Source organism: Ovis canadensis, chromosome 9 (genome assembly GCF_042477335.2).
Source record: "Ovis canadensis isolate MfBH-ARS-UI-01 breed Bighorn chromosome 9, ARS-UI_OviCan_v2, whole genome shotgun sequence".
NCBI lineage: Eukaryota > Metazoa > Chordata > Mammalia > Artiodactyla > Bovidae > Ovis > Ovis canadensis.
Window position 1 is genome coordinate 85227443 of NC_091253.1, and position 12083 is coordinate 85239525.

General features: G+C 45.3%; 1 protein-coding gene across 47 annotated transcripts in view; it reads left to right on the plus strand.

Moving 5' to 3' along the window:
• Positions 1-12083, plus strand: part of NCALD (neurocalcin delta) — a 478889-nt gene that overhangs the window by 13247 nt on the left and 453559 nt on the right. For 19 of the 47 annotated variants that reach the window (XM_069600438.1, XM_069600475.1, XM_069600443.1 and 16 more), the window contains one exon: positions 2809-2991. The exons of 26 other annotated variants lie outside the window; for them this stretch is intronic. The gene's annotated coding sequence lies outside the window, so the exon portion shown is untranslated. Of the gene's footprint in view, positions 1-2808; positions 3201-7801; positions 7942-12083 lie in introns of those variants that run through there. 2 more of the 47 variants (XM_069600454.1, XM_069600463.1) reach the window with 2 other exon arrangements.

The following is a 12083-nucleotide window of genomic DNA, read 5'->3' on the forward strand; positions in this document are numbered from 1 at the left end:
TATTTTTAGGCGGTTGTATACCTTTCTTTTCCCCTCACCAGACTATGTAACTGGTTTATTTTTTCTGTTTCCATTATTGGAAGGCCATGTATAGCTTCCTTTCTCTGGTTCTAATTTGAGGGTTGATTAACTTTTTGAAAATTGACATAGTAGTTCAGTACCTTCTCCATTCAGCATTACTGAGTCTGTACTGATGAACAGTTAGATGGTATCATTGCCTCAACTGACATGAGTTTGAGCAAACTCTGGGAAAGCCTGGTGTGCTGAAGTCCGTGGGGCGGCAAAGTGTCAGACACAACCCAGCGACTGAACAGCAACAACAAGGTCTGTATTGATTGTCTGCTCGGTTAGTTGACACCAGTTATTTTTCCTACAGGTTGTCCAAGCCAGGCTTGGCCAAGGATATTTTTGGTAGAAGAGAAGGGGGATATGGAGGCAGTCTGTAGCTCCATAGAGGACAGAGCCCATCTCCGAGTGGGATTAACCTGGCTTCAGTCTTAGCATTGCTGCTTGCCAGCTGTATACCTGGAGCTGATATCTTAGTGACAACTGTGTGGTGCAGGGTCCCGCTTCCTGGGGCTGCTCTGAAGCTTGAGAAGGGTAGGTGGGCACCATGTGTGAGTGTGAGGTGGAGCTTCTCACAGGGGCACTGGGGCTGCTCTTCAATATCCAAGGTGCAAGTGCATCCCCTTCATTTCAGACTAGAAGTTAAAAATACTCAAATATACCAATGAGATAAATTAGGGAGATCCTTACATTCTTTTTCTAAAAATTACTTATTTGTTTGTTTGGCTGTGCTGGGTCTTAGTTGTGGCATTGGGGATCCTTTAGTCGTGACATCTGGGATCTAGTTCCCTCACCAGGGATCGAACCCGGGCCCCCTGCATTGGGACCCTGAGGTCTTAGCCACTGGATCAGGGAAGTCCCTATATTCTTTACTAAAATGATTTTTGTTTTAGTAAACATTTCAGAGAATTTCCTTTAATGGTGAACACACCACTGAGTGTGCTTTTTCTAGTACTGAAATAAAAAATCTAATGTACCCTCACACTTTTAGGGATATAACTGTAGTATTATTACTATAATTCAAAGGCAGTAGAGTTTATATTTTGGGTTATTCACATAATTTACCATTTATGCAATATATATATGACATATATCTGTGTCAGTTCAGTTCAGTCGCTCAGTCGTGTCCGACTCTTTGTGACCCCATGAATCCCAGCACGCCAGGCCTTCCTGTTCATCACCATCTCCCGGAGTTCACTCAGACTCATGTCCATCAAGTCCGTGATGCCATCCAGCCATCTCATCCTCGGTCGTCCCCTTCTCCTCCTGCCCCCAATCCCTCCCAGCATCAGAGTCTTTTCCAATGAGTCAACTCTTCACATGAGGTGGCCAAAATACTGGCGTTTCAGCTTTAGCATCATTCCTTCCAAAGAAATCCCAGGGTTGATCTCCTTCAGAATGGACTGGTTGGATCTCCTTGCAGTCCAAGGGACCCTCAAGAGTCTTCTCCAACACCACAGTTCAAAAGCATCAATTCTTCGGTGCTCAGCCTTCTTCACAGTCCAACTCTCACATCCATACGTGACCACAGGAAAAACCATAGCCTTGACTAGATGGACCTTAGTCGGCAAAGTAATGTCTCTGCTTTTGAATATACTATCTAGGTTGGTCATAACTTTTCTTCCAAGGAGTAAGCGTCTTTTGATTTCATGGCTGCAGTCACCACCTGCAGTGATTTTGGAGCCCCCCAAAAATAAAGTCTGCCACTGTTTCTACTGTTTCCCCATCTGTTTCCCATGAAGTGATGGGACCGGATGCCATGATCTTCGTTTTCTGAATGTTGAGCTTTAACTTCTTTCACTTTCATCAAGAGGCTTTTTAGCTCCTCTTCACTTTCTGCCATAAGGGTGGTGTCATCTGCATATCTGAGGTTGTTGATATTTCTCCCAGCAATCTTGATTCCAGCTTGTGTTTCTTCCATTCCAGCGTTTCTCATGATGTACTCTGCATTGAAGTTAAATAAGCACGGTGACAATATACAGCCTTGATGTACTCCTTTTCCTATTTGGAACCAGTCTGTTGTTCCATGTCCAGTTCTAACTGTTGCTTCCTGACCTGCATATAGAGTTCTCAGGAGGCAGGTCAGGTGGTCTGGTATTCCCATCTCTTTCAGAATTTTCCACAGTTTATTGTGATCCACACAGTCAAAGGCTTTGGCATAGTCAATAAAGCAGAAACAGATGTTTTTCTGGAACTCTTTTGCTTTTTCCATGATCCAGAGGATGTTGGCAATTTGATCTCTGGCTCCTCTGCCTTTTCTAAAACCAGCTTGAACATCAGGGAGTTCACGGTTCACGTATTGCTGAAGCCTGGCTTGGAGAATTTTCATCATTACTTCACTAGCATGTGAGATGAGTGCAATTGTGCAGTAGTTTGAGCATTCCTTGGCATTGCCTTTCTTAGGGATTGGAATGAAACCTGACCTTTTCCAATCCTGTGGCCACTGCTGAGTTTTCCAAATTTGTTGGCATATTGAGTCCAGCACTTCCACAGCATCATCTTTCAGGATTTGAAACAGCTCAACTGGAATTCCATCACCTCCACTAGCTTTGTTCATAGTGATGCTTTCTAAGGCCCACTTGACTTCACATTCCAAGATGTCTGGCTCTAGATTAGTGATCACATCATCATGATTATCTGGGTTGTGAAGATCTTTTTTGTATAGTTCTTCCGTGTATTCTTGCCACCTCTTCTTAATATCTTCTGCTTCTGTTAGGTTCATACCATTTCTGTCCTTTATAGAGCCAGGTGGCTGCGAGAGCCGGCGCACTGAGTGCAGGCGGCTGGGAGAGGAGCTACCCCAGGTCCGAGGTCAGGGGCAGCGGCCTAGAGTGCCAGGCTGTGAAGGCGCAGGAACGGCTGAGAGGAGCGACCCTGCGTCCGAGGTCAGGGGCGGCGACCGAGAGGAGCTACCCCGCGTCCGAGGTCAGTGGCGACCGGGAGGAGCTACTGTGCGTCCGAGGTCAGGGGTGGCGAAGGTCAGGGGCGGCAGCCGGGAGGAGACACACCGCGTCCGAGGTCAGGGCGGCAGCCGAGAGGAGCTACCCCGCGTCCGAGGCCAGGGGCGGCCGGGAGGAGACATCCCGCGTCCGAGGTCAGGGGCAACGGCCAGGAGGAGACATCCCGCGTCCAAGGTCAGGGACAACGGCCGGGAGGAGCTATCCTGCGTCCGAGGGCAGGGGCGGCCGGGAGGAGACACCCCGTGTCTGAGGGCAGGGGCGGCGAAGGTCAGGGGCGGCGGCCAGGAGGAGACACCCTGCGTCCGAGGTCAGGGCGGCGGCCAAGAGGAGCTACCCCGCGTCCGAGGTCAAGGGCAAAGGCCGGGAGGAGCTATCCTGCGTCCGAGGGCAGGGGCGGCCGGGAGAAGCCACCTCGCACCCGAGGAGCCACCCCGAGCCCAAGCCAGGGCCGGCTGCCGGGAGGAGCATCAGGAGGAGCGGTGGCTGTGCAGGTACAGGAGGGCCTAGAGGAGCTATCCCATGTTGAAGGTCAGGAATGGCAGCAGTAAGGAGATACCCTCGTCCAAGGTAAGGAGCAGCGGCTGTGCTTTGCTGGAGCAGCCGTGAAGAGATACCCCATGCCCAAGGTAAAAGAAACCCAAGTAAGATGGTAGGTGTTGCAACAGGGCATCTGAGGGCAGACACACTGAAACCATACTCACAGAAAACTAGTCAATCTAATCACACTAGGACCACAGCCTTGTCTAACTCAATGAAACCAAGCCATGCCCCCAAGATGGGCGGGTCATGGTGGAGAGGTCTGACAGATCGTGGTCCACTGGAGAAGGAAATGGCAAGCCACTTCAGTATTCTTGCCTTGAGAACCCCATGAACAGTAGGAAAAGGCAAAATGATAGGATACCAAAAAAGGAACTCCCCAAGTCATTAGGTGCCCAATATGCTACTGGAGGTCAGTGGAGAAATAACTCCAGAAAGAATGAAGGGATGGAGCCAAAGCAAAAACAATACCCAGTTGTGCATGTGACTGGTGACAGAAGCAAGATCTGATGTTGTAAAGAGCAATATTGCATAGGCACCTGGAATGTCAGGTCCATGAATCAAGGCAAATTGGAAGTGGTCAAACAAGAGATGGCAAGGGTGAACGTCGACATGCTAGGAATCAGCAAACTAAAATGGACTGGAATGGGTGAATTTAACTCAGATGACCATTATATCTACTACTGCGGGCAGGAATCCCTCACAAGAAATGGAGTAGCCATCATGGTCAACAAAAGAGTCCAAAATGCAGTACCTGGATGCAATCTCAAAAATGACAGAATGATCTCTGTTTTGTTTTATTTTTTTAATTTTAAAATCTTTAATTCTTACATGCGTTCCCAAACATGAACAAAATTATCTCTGTTTGTCTCCAAGGCAAATCTTTCAATATCACAGTTATCCAAGTCTATGTCCCAACCAGTAATGCTGAAGAAGCTGAAGTTGAACAGTTTTATGAAGACCTACAAGATCTTTTAGAACTAACACCCAAAAAAGATGTCCTTTTCATTATAGGGGACTGGAATGCAAAAGTGGGAAGTCAAGAAACACCTGGAGTAACAGGCAAATTTGGCCTTGGAATGCAGCATGAAGCAGGGCAAAGACTAATAGAGTTTTGCCAAGAACATGCACTGGTCATAGCAAACACCCTCTTCCAACAACACAAGAGAAGACTCTACACATGGACATCACCAGATGGTCAACACTGAAATCAGATTGATTATATTCTCTGCAGCCAAAGATGGAGAAGCTCTATACAGCCAACAAAAACAAGACCAGGAGCTGACTGTGGCTCAGATCATGAATTCCTTATTGCCAAATTCAGACTTAAATTGAAGAAAGTAGGGAAAACCGCTAGACCATTCAGGTATGACCTAAATCAAATCCCTTATGATTATACAGTGGAAGTGAGAAATAGATTTAAGGGTCTAGATCTGATAGATAGAGTGCCTGATGAACTATGGAATGAGGTTCGTGACATTGTACAGGAGACAGGGATCAAGACCATCCCCATGGAAAAGAAAGGCAAAAAAGCAAAATGGCTGTCTGGGGAGGCCTTACAAATAGCTGTGAAAAGAAGAGAGGTGAAAAGCAAAGGAGAAAAGGAAAGATATCAGCCTCTGAATGCAGAGTTCCAAAGAATAGCAAGAAGAGATAAGAAAGCCTTCTTCAGCGATCAACGCAAAGAAATAGAGGAAAACAACAGAATGTGTCTGTGTAGTAAGGGATTTTGAATGCTTATCTGGTTGTTATATGCACTTGGAAGGGAAAGATTTAGCTTGATTCAGTGTTAGGGCCTGGAATACTGCCAATAGGGATCTGAGATTATTAATTTGGATTTTATGGCAAGTTTGAGAAGTGGGATGGACTTTCAGTTCAGTTCAGTCACTCAGTCATGTCCCACTCTTTGCGACCCTTTGGGATAGACTTTAATCTGTTGTTATTTAAAATGATTTAATATTGGAGTGTCTTCCTGGCTGGAGTTCTTTTGGTTCTCACTCTTTTGCATTGTTATTTTATTTTGATACATAGATTTATTGTTCACTAAGCAGATTTATCAGAGTTGACGAATGAGGCAGATTGCTGAATCATTGCCCTGGAGTTTGTCTTGCTATCCTTGAAGACAGGGGAAGGAGGGAGGAAGCAGACGTACAGACAGAAACACACACACACACACACGCACACACACGCACGCACACACAGATACACGCACACTTCTCTTTAGACTTGTGACCTAAAATTTCTAGTAGGATATTTAAAGTAAGAGCTCTTTGATGGGATTTTGCTCTGTGCCTTGTCGGAAGGGAAAAATTGGGATGTGGGAAGTCTGTGATGCTGAGTTCCCATCACCTCACCCTTTGGAAGATATGACAGCCTTTTCCATGTGAGATGAAAAGGCAAGCGGTGAGAATCAGAAGTCAAGTCTGACCTCTGAAGTTTCTGGGGAAAGCAACAGGAAGACTGCGCCTTGTTTTCTAATCCAGGCACTTAAAGAATATGTTCCCCAGAGCTTGGGTGCTGTTTCCTTCATACCATAATCCTCATCATTATAAAAGAAAGGCATTCTCATGAAATAAAATGTGAAGATTATAGAAAATTATAAAGAAGAAATAATAATCCGTATAGTCAAAGGCAAAGTTAGTATTTGGACATTCATTATTTTGGGGAGAGATTTTTCTTAGTTGCATAGTCATGTTTGTATATAATTTTAAAATTATTTTTAATTTAACTGTATACTCCAAGCTGTGATATTGTGATATAATAAGAAATATATGTTTGGTCTTTGCTCCCAGTTGCAACCTCCCAGGTTGCAAAACACCTCAAACTGCTGGGAGGGTGGCGTGCTTGGAGAGAGCTGGGAAGTGCCGCACCCCTTCCCTGGCACCTTGGGGTGCACGTCTCTTCTGCTCCTTAGTTGTCTGTTTTTCCAACAGTTTGATACTCTAATAAGTGAACTGTTTTCTTGAGCTCTGTGAGCTCTTCTAGCAAATTATTAAACCTGAGGAGGGGGTCTTAGGAACCCCTGATCTATGGCTGATTGGCCAGGAGTACAGATGACACCCTAGGACTTGCAGCTGGTGTTTGAGGTGGAGAGCAGTCTTGTGGAACTGAGTCCCTCCCCTGAGGGGTCTGCGTTAACTCTGGGTCATTAGTAGCAGCAGCTGAGGACTAGGACACCTAGTTGGTGCCCAGAGGGTTAGAGAATTGCTTGGTGTGGAAAAAACCCTCACCTGCTGGTGTCAGAAGTGAAGTATTGAGAGTAAAAGAAAGAGAATTCCTTTTCTAGAAATTTTACATTTTATTTTATATTCTTTGCAGATAATATGTAATTGGTCATATACTATTCCATTGACTGGATACACCACCGGTTACTTAAGCATTCCATGATTGCTCATTTGATAACAAATCTAATTTTTTTTTTGCTATTGTCACTTTTGTACATTAATTTTTTCTTGATGTGAGGTTATATCCAGTGGATTTAATAGGTTGAAATTTTGAACATTTAAAAAGATAAAAGATGTCCTAGTACTCTTTATTGAATGATATTGTTTATTTAACTTGCCATAAAACAAGTGTCTTTTCTTATTTGTGCCTTTTTTTTTTCAAGTTAAAACAATGGTATTATAATCAGAAGGGTCTTTACTAAGGAAAGAAGATTTTGCATTTACCTGGAGTTACACTGAGGATAACCTGGTCCCTTCAGGTCCTAGATCTTTGCCTTGTAACTTGACCGTCATGATACTGCTCATGGGTGTAGTCTGAGCAGCTCTGCACTAATGAGTTCTCATCTGCCTCTACTGCATTGCCAAGAGATGGTAGGGCCACAGACATAAATCTCATCTTAAATGTGAAACGGTCAAACAAATCTCAGGATTCATTCAGGGTTATTCCTGCTTTCCAGTCTGATAGTTCATTCTTTCTTATGAGTCTTAGCTGTTCTGCTCTTCCTTCTGAATCTGCTTTAAAGTGATACATTTATCTTTGAAACTTGAGGTGTGTTTGGCTAGTTTGATTACCACATAGGGAATCTCAGGAAGGTCATATAATGGTAGTTTTGCTTAGAAATGAAGGCTCTTCCAGAACCATTATTAATATTACTTTTTTCAGCAAATATTTATTGTGTGTTGCTTTGTCCAAGACACAATGCCAGGGACATCCCTGGTGGTCTAGTGGTTAAGACTTCGCCTTCCAGTGCAGGGGGTGTGGGTTTGATCCTTGGTCAGGGAGCTAAGATCCCTGGTCAAGGAGCTCGGCCAAAGAACGAAAACAAACAGACAAACAAAAAACAGAAGCAATGAAGACTTTTAAATCTTTTTAAACAAATCAAACATATCTTTTAATAAAAAAAGATAATGCCAAGTGTCATGGGAAATACAAGGTGAGTAACACACTTTTCCTATCCTCAATGGATTTACACTCACGTCTTTAGTACTGTTTTAGTAACTTTTATTTAACTGCATTCTCTACTAAAGGCTATCAATATTTTGTGCTGCACTTGCTCCACTGTCTGGAAACCCTGGGGAAGATGTTTTTTTATCTCGCAAGTCTGGAGAGTAGAGTGCATGGGATGTTGTATCTTATTCAGGGAATTCCTGTGAGGTACTTAACACGCCTGAGGACTTGACTGATGCATTTTTTATGAGCTAAGACAGACCCGGAGGTCTTGCAGTATCTGGGTTACACTTTTCAGTCCCAGCTTCTCTTCCTTTGGGCATTTAGGTTACTCATGTGGTCAACCAGGATCTAAAAATAAACCTAGAAACTTTGAGAGTTTTTTCTTCTTCTTCTTTCTTGGCTGATTGATGTGTGTTTTTGTGTCTCCCAAACTGCACTGTGTTACTATTTACTTTTGCATTATGTATAGCACTTAGCAACCAACAGTGGAAATGAAAGTTAAGAGCACAGCCAGTCCTGGCCGAGCTGGAGGAATCAGCCAGCTGAGGCCTCGGAGAATTCTTCTTCCCTCCCCCATCCCTGTGAGTCTGTGGCCCTGGGGCCCGCCTTGCTGGCCTCAAGTTCCTGCTTTTGCCTTCTCGGCTGGTGGCCAAGTGGGGACCAGACAGAGGGACAGGAAGGACCCCTCCTGCCCTTGCCCTTACCCCTCTGGGTTCCCTTGTCTGGTCAGCGTGGGCAGGGTGAGTCCCTTCACCCCAGGAGGGCAGGCCCTGGCCGCCACTGACATCTTGGCACCTATGACAGTGCCGTAGGTTCAGAAGCATGGTAGCGCTATGTCTTATTTGGAGGTCTGAATGACTTTTCATAAAGGAAGGTCCAAATTGTGTCTGAGCCATGCAGGGCCCACAGGACAAAAGTCTGTGATTCTTGAGGAAATCTGAGGTTAGCACGGCTCTGTTAGGGTGACCTCAGGCAGGGTTTAGAACATTGTTCTTAGAGAATACCTCCTACAGTCTAAGTGTTCCAGGTTAGGGAGAAACTTAGAACGTGATCAGCCTGTAAGCTGAGGGACTGGCTTTAAACTAAAAAATGTGGCTTATTTCTGCATGGGAATGGCCCTTTGCTTGAAACACTGTGTTAGCCCTTCTCTCCCCTGGCCCTCTTCTGTAGCTGTCAGAATTCATTAGTCCTCTGATTTTTAGAATAGCAATTGTGCTGAAAAACTTGCATCCTGATTCTACCAAAAGAAGGCAGGGAGAAAGTCCTTTGGAAGATAGATTTAATTCCTTGATTATTACCTTTTGGCAAAGAATGGCAACCCACTCCAGTACTCTTGCCTGGAAAATCCCATGGACGGAGGAGCCTGGTAGGCTACAGTGTATGGGGTCACAAAGAGTCAGACATGACTGAGTGACTTCACTTTTTTTTTCTTTCTACAAAACCAAATACACCAGGGTCTTTGGGGCGGGCCCTTATTTTTTTTTTTCCTTAGAGAAATGCTGATGAAACTCCTGTTCCTTTCTGAGAACTCCTGTGTGCTTCTCATCCTTAATGCATTTGGGGGAACAGATTTGAAGAGTATTTCTGTGAATCTTTTTTTTCCTGGAGAAATAGAGAATTTTTTTTTTCTAAATAAGGAGTTTTTTTTTTTTTTAAAGATGACTTATATCACCTTTCTTTAGCAAAATCCATCTTTTTTAAAGGTTGGAAGGGACAGATCAGCAGTGCAGAATGATTAAACACACTTATTTAGAAAAGGAACAAAGTCTGTACAGTTGCTTGTGTAATTTTCACAGAAGGGACAAAACAGTTAAAGAGTAAACCTCCCCTCCCCCAACTTTTTTTCCAACCTCAGAAGGGGTGGGCCCACTCAGAATAGGAAGTAATCACAGGCTGGTGGTTTGAGTAATGAGAGAAGGTTCTGGATTTGGCTTAGCTGAAAGCCAGGTCAGGCTACAGATGCTCTCCTACAGCATCCACATACTGGCCACAGGCACCTGCTCAACAAGAATGCGGAGCCAAAGCAATAGCTGTAGAAATGCAACAGAAGAGGAGGCTGCACTGTGAGCAGTTGCCGAGGGAGGATAGTCTGAGAAGTTGGCATATCAGCCCTGCTACGTGGAGTAAGGGCTTCCCAGGTGGCGTTAGTGGTAAAGAACCCACCTACCAATGCAAGTAGACATAAGAGACACAGGTTCGATCCCTGGGTCGGGAAGATCCCCTGGAAGAGGGCATGGCAACCCACTCCAGTGTTCTTGCCTGGAGAATCCCATCGACAGAGGTGCCTGGCAGGCTACGGTCTGTAGGGTCCCACAGAGTTGGACACAACTGAAGCGACTTAGCACACAGGCATGCAAAGGAATAAACTAGTCCCGAGGGGTCAGTGCAGGTCCCAAGAGGAACAGGGCACAGGACCAGATGAGGACAGAGACAGCGTGGCCCCTTTCACGTGCCACCCATGGCTCAGGCTGTCCCATTAAGGAGGATCTCCCCTGTAGTTATATCCGTATGCTGATGGTTCTATATGTATTGCATAAAAATATATATTTCTATTCAAGTTGCTGCTGCTGCTGCTAAGTCACTTCAGTCGTGTCCGACTCTGTGCGATCCCATAGACGGCAGCCCACCAGGCTCCCCCGTCCCTGGGATTCTCCAGACAAGAACACTGGAGTGGGTTGCCATTTCCTTCTCCAATGCATGAAAGTGAAAAGTAAAAGGGAAGTCTCTCAGTCATGTCCAGCTCTTCGCGACCCCAGGGACTGCAGCCTACCAGGCTCCTCCATCCGTGGGATTTTCCAGGCAAGAGTACTGGAGTGGGATGCCATTGCCTTCTCCATTCTATTCAAGTTAATCACTTAATAAATTGTTGATTTAGTTTGGGCCCTCTCTGGTCAAGGATAAGATGTCACTCAAATAAGTTCAAGTACAAGAGGCTCATTGTAACGACTGCAACTATCATTACGTTGTCCCAAGTGTATTATCACGCGGACTCTTCTGCCCTACCCTGGGGGTAGAGTGTTGTTATTCCCATTCCACTGAGGAGGAGCAGGCTTAGAGAATGTGTCCTAAGCATGTGGATGGTCAGCGGGAATCCAGACTCACACCCAGGTGGTCATTTGGGAACCTTATTCTCTAACCACTGGACTGTGCTGCCCCTTGAAAGGATTCTGAGCCTGTGAAGCAAAGAACAGCTGGGTCTCCTGGGAGCCAAAACAAAGGACCGGAAAATTGGGAATGGAGTCATGATCTTTCTCAGAGATTGTGTGGTCTCTGCTCAGTTGGCCCCTCCCCTTTTCTCTCCTATCTTCTTCTGTTGCTTCATTTTACTCACGGTCTCTCAATGGCCAGCCCATAAGGCTGCAGCCTGGAAGCTCAGAATCTTCTGGCTGAAACTTGTAACTGAGAGTTTCCTATTGGTCCAGCTCACTGAGCCAGGCTACACAGCCATTGCAACCTGGCTAGGGAAAATATTAGCTGCCTTTGGGTTGCCTGTTCATTCCAGGTTCACTGGGGATTGCCTCGTGCACAGACTTCTCCAGCACTATTTTCCCAAGCAGGCGATTGTGGGTAAGATTGGGAAGTTGTTCAGAGCAGGAAGTTAACATCTGGTATAAGCTCATTTTATACTTTAATACTTTTAAATACTTTAACACATTTGCTATCTTTGTAAAGAATCAAGTCAAAAGAATCGGTATCTGTTCAGACTCTTCAGGTTGAGAATGAAAGAAACTGAATTCCAAGGGACTTAGAAAGACATCAAATTTAATTGGTTCTATAACGGTGTAGGCAGAAGCTTGGCTGGACCCAGGTCTGAGACAGTAACAGCAGAAATGGATCTCTTGCTGTCACGGGGCTCCGCGCTCATCTGAAGTGGTTTCATCCTCAGGCAGTTGTCCTTTCATGACCTCAAGACCCCATTGGCAGCTCCAGGCTTATCCGTTAGCTGAGCTGCCCCAGTGGGAAGGGTCTCTTTCTTTATAGCAGAATTTACACCAAAATTCCCAGGTTTGAATCTCATTGCTCTGGATTGCCAGTCTCTCAACCAAACCTGGCAGCCAGGCTGATAGGTTAGGCCTGAGTCATTGCCCACTCATGGAGAGGGGTTAAACCACCCCTTAAGTGGGA